The sequence below is a fragment of the Teleopsis dalmanni genome, chromosome 2 (assembly GCF_002237135.1).
Source record: "Teleopsis dalmanni isolate 2A chromosome 2, ASM223713v2, whole genome shotgun sequence".
In the NCBI taxonomy this organism is placed as follows: domain Eukaryota; kingdom Metazoa; phylum Arthropoda; class Insecta; order Diptera; family Diopsidae; genus Teleopsis; species Teleopsis dalmanni.
In genome coordinates, this window is record NC_051847.1 from 244,217,791 (window position 1) to 244,222,101 (window position 4,311).

A 4,311-nucleotide genomic window follows, 5' to 3' on the forward strand; every position below is an offset into this window, starting at 1 on the left:
AAATCATAGCATTCACTAGAACTAATACTTTTCTAGTTACTTACCAAAAACTGAGTTTGAGTTGAGTTTCTAAATTTTGAGAATCAAAGTGATGTTTCAAATATTTAAAATAAGAAATTAAAATAAGTATTAAAACAAAGTATTAATTAAAATTAAAAAATATATTTTATATATATAAACCCACCTATTCTGTGATCTTGACAAATTTGTCAAGTATTGACAATTAATCAACATTTTCACCACACTATGGTGAACAGTGTTTTGTATATAAATTTCAAAAGTGATGTGTATACTAGTTATGATATTCATAGCATGCCTTAGTATTTATATAAATACTAATATATATTATTATATTCATATAACACTATTGTTAACATATATTCATTTTTTATAAGTAATTATAAATTCAGAAATCAAAGAGTTGAAACATATTTCCTGTTCTGTCACTTTTGCGAGTGTACCGTAAAGAATCAATAATATGGACTACATAGTCAGACTCTTCTGAAACATCGTCATCAATCTCAATCACTGTAATGTTCACTTTCATTACTATATAATGCATTATAACGCAAGCACTAATTTAGGGAGCTGAAGTTTCATGTGAATAATGTGGAACTTTGTGCTTCAAAACACGAAATTCCCTTTCTATGCAGTTGGACCGTCAACCGGTGTTAAAAGCAAGGACTCCAGAGGGCAACCTTGATCGCCAATAAGTCAGAATCCACTTCGGTGTACTACAGACCTGGCAGTATACTACCGGATGAGATGCTCTCGTAGATAGGAAGTTGCCCAAATTCCGGAATTAGGTGTTGCACTCGAAAATTTTATATTAAGAAAAGTAAAACATAAACGGTGATCACATATGTTTGAAGTATGACTTTTATAATTTGCGTTAGTCATAGGCTACAAAACTTACTGCTTCGACATTAATACTGTAGAACCTCTTCATATTTAAATATAAATCAAGGGGGCGTTCAGCATTATTTCAAGGTGGATGTCTTTAGTTCCGCGCGTGATATTCTTTTTTGTCATTTCCCTTTTTGTCTAACAATAATAATAGTAGAAATAAGTCGTCTTCCATATTAATGGACTATTATCTCCAAACAATAAAAAATGGTTCTACAGAGCATTTTATTATTTGTCAAGTGTATTTGCCAACTTGACAATTTATCAAGAAAAGAGTTTTTTATTTATAGCACAGAATACCAAAACCTTGACAAATTGACAACATTGACAGTTGTTGAAGAATTGTCAATACTTGGCAAATTTGTAATTTTCACTGAATACAGGGGAGAATATAAAAAAAGAGATAAAGAGATATCAAATTTATTGTGGAATGTATCATTTCTTAGGAATACCAAATATGACGACAAGCGCCACTATAATGTTTAGAGAATTGATTTTTTTTCGAAAATTCTTCGTTTCTTCTTTTTTATATTAAGTATTTGAAACATCAACTTTATTCTCAAAATTATAAATAGAAATTCAACAATAACTTCGGTTTTTCGTAAGACACTATAAAACTATTGATTCTAGGGGATCAAATGCTATGATTTATTTAAATTTTTAAAAACATTGCATTCTTTCATAATTTCATATATCTATGTCGACGTCTTAACAAGGTCTCCCAGTAAAGCTTGTTTTATTGCCAAAATTAGCTGTTGCCCATTTATAGGTTAACATGACGTTCGAATGGGTCACATTGATATATTGAAATATTTGATTGAAATGCATTTTTTTCTTGTTTTAGTATATTATATATAAGTTCTAATTGATTAACTATCCCAATTATACTATTTTTGTGTTGTTCTTCAATATGATTAATGTGTGCCATTCTAAATTAAGTTTAAATCATTGGTAACGAACATGAAAATCAGATTAAAAACCGTTCCATAAGCAAACAGTAATCTATTACTTTTGACTAACTCCTCAAAGAATAAGCATGCGAGGTATATATGTAAAGAAAAGAAAAGCGGTTTCGACGGATTCACATTGCATACTACTACGACACATAGGTTGTCGTTAAACCTATGGGGAAGGCAAATCTGCAAGAGATACAGTTCTTATAAATGGAAAATGAATTGTATGGAAAATAAGGTTGCTTTCGATAAAATATATCATTTAAATATTTTATTGCTGTCGAAAAACTTGCTTCTGGAAACAACATAGGCAATTGGTCGGTCAATGGTGCATGATTTATTGACTTTGTATTTGTTTTCTTCTAATTATGAGATATTATTAATAAGTATGGTAAATGCAATTATATAGATATATGTATTATCCCCTACCCTTTAGCGAAATAGTATTCATTTCAAAATAAATACATTTTCCTTAAGGTCGTCTTCAATATTTTTGACGAAATTTGATTCGAAGTAAAATATGAACGAAAGGAGGGATTTTATTAATATTTTTTAGAATAAAATGAAGGCCACACAAATTATTTGTTAATGTCAATAAATTGTTTAATGAAATTTAAACAAATGTTTAAACCACTAATTAAGGGTAATTAGTATTTAATGTTAGTATTAATGTTTGCTAAATTGGTTTATCTGTGTTTGTCTCTGCTTTTGAAAATGCTCTTGAGAATTGTCAATTAATCAATTTTATTAGCAAAATCTGTTTTGTAGTCTATCTGTAGTGAGTAAAATAGTGAAAAGCGTCGACTCATTGCAGTTGATCTATCACATGTGAAAAGTGTTTGAGTTCGCATTATAATTTATTTCCATCGACACGAGATGCTGAACGGAGTGCCGCTGATCCGTTCTAAATGTTGGAAATGTTGTTCCAAATGTTTTTGCAGTGACAATAATCTTCTGTACAAAGTACAGTGTGCGGTGTTATCACAGGCGTGCGGATGGGGTGCGTAATGCATTGTTCATTGTTTTGAATTGCAATTAAATTGAGAAAGGCATAGCCCGTCAGAACTATAAACCTCAATGAAGAAGAAAAATACGTTCGCCAGCACGCTTCGCGGGCTTTCTCCGCCTTCGGTACTCACAGTTTGTCGCCTGATCTTGTAGCGTTCAAATGCTTTCGTTCTTGAACTTCTGCTGATCTTTTACGAACGAAAGTGAATTTTTGTGGATTTGTTTTTTTTATTGTTTTGTGAAATAAATTAATCAAGTGAATTTAGAAGAAAATTGTTTATACTTAAAATATTTGCTTTGATAATAAGACAATTGTGCCTGCAAAAATAAAAAATTTGAAATATCTTGCAGATAAATTTTGAATTTTTTAACAAGCATATGGGTGAATGCGATGAATTCTACATACAAAATAGATAAAAAATAAAAAGATAAACACAAGTGCTTGAAAGAAAAATAATGGTAACTGTTTTTGGTTATATGCATACTCTATACATATATATTAAATAATATTTGGCATATATTTCTAGTAGCATATATTTTTGTAAATTTAATCCTTGGTTAATGAAGTAATGAAGTAATAAAGTTATTCCTTTACACCCAACACTATTGTATATATAAAATAATATATGGATGTTAGGGGTCCCAGAATGTCGGACCTATAAGCCCACGTAATTCATGTTATTTATATTAACTATTCTAATTTAACTTAATATTATATGATATATGAAGATTAGTATGTGTGTTTAAAATCAATTTTTGAATATGTAAATAGTTCATAAAATTTTGTCAAAATTAAGATCTAGATGTAATGATATAATGTATAAAAAGAATAATTAGTTTGTCAACTTGCTTATAAGACAGTGTAAGTGGCATCAATGGATGCTTCTATGAAGTATATATTTATACTTATTAGAACTCTATTAGTAAAGTAGGTAGATTTGTCCATTCGTTTGTTTCAACGCAAAAAAGTTTCTTGATTTTTGGTCAAAGAATTAATGATAGTATAGGTACACATAGGTACATTATGCAATTAATAACCTTTATCATAGTCATTTTCTATGTCCTCAAAAAAATTCAATCACTTTAGAAAATTCTATTTATTAGAATATAATTATTGAGAATGAGAAGGTTTACCGTACGTGCACATGACTGTAACTTAAACGGGTTGTTCAGACGAAAGTTCTTATATGGCAACCCATGTATCTCGTAGATTTAGTTTCTATCAATAGACTGAGTACGTTATCCGTTTTCGTTGCCTGGACAGGATATCTGTAGAGTTCTGCGAACCTATATAAATAGAAATAAAATATAAAAAGTAGCGTGGATTAAGCATACCAAAATAAATTGTTATATTGTAAAAATTGAGCTGCAATGGAATTTGCAAAAAAGAACAGAATCATAATACTTGCTGGCGATCGAAACAGATAGAATGAAATTATTTCTG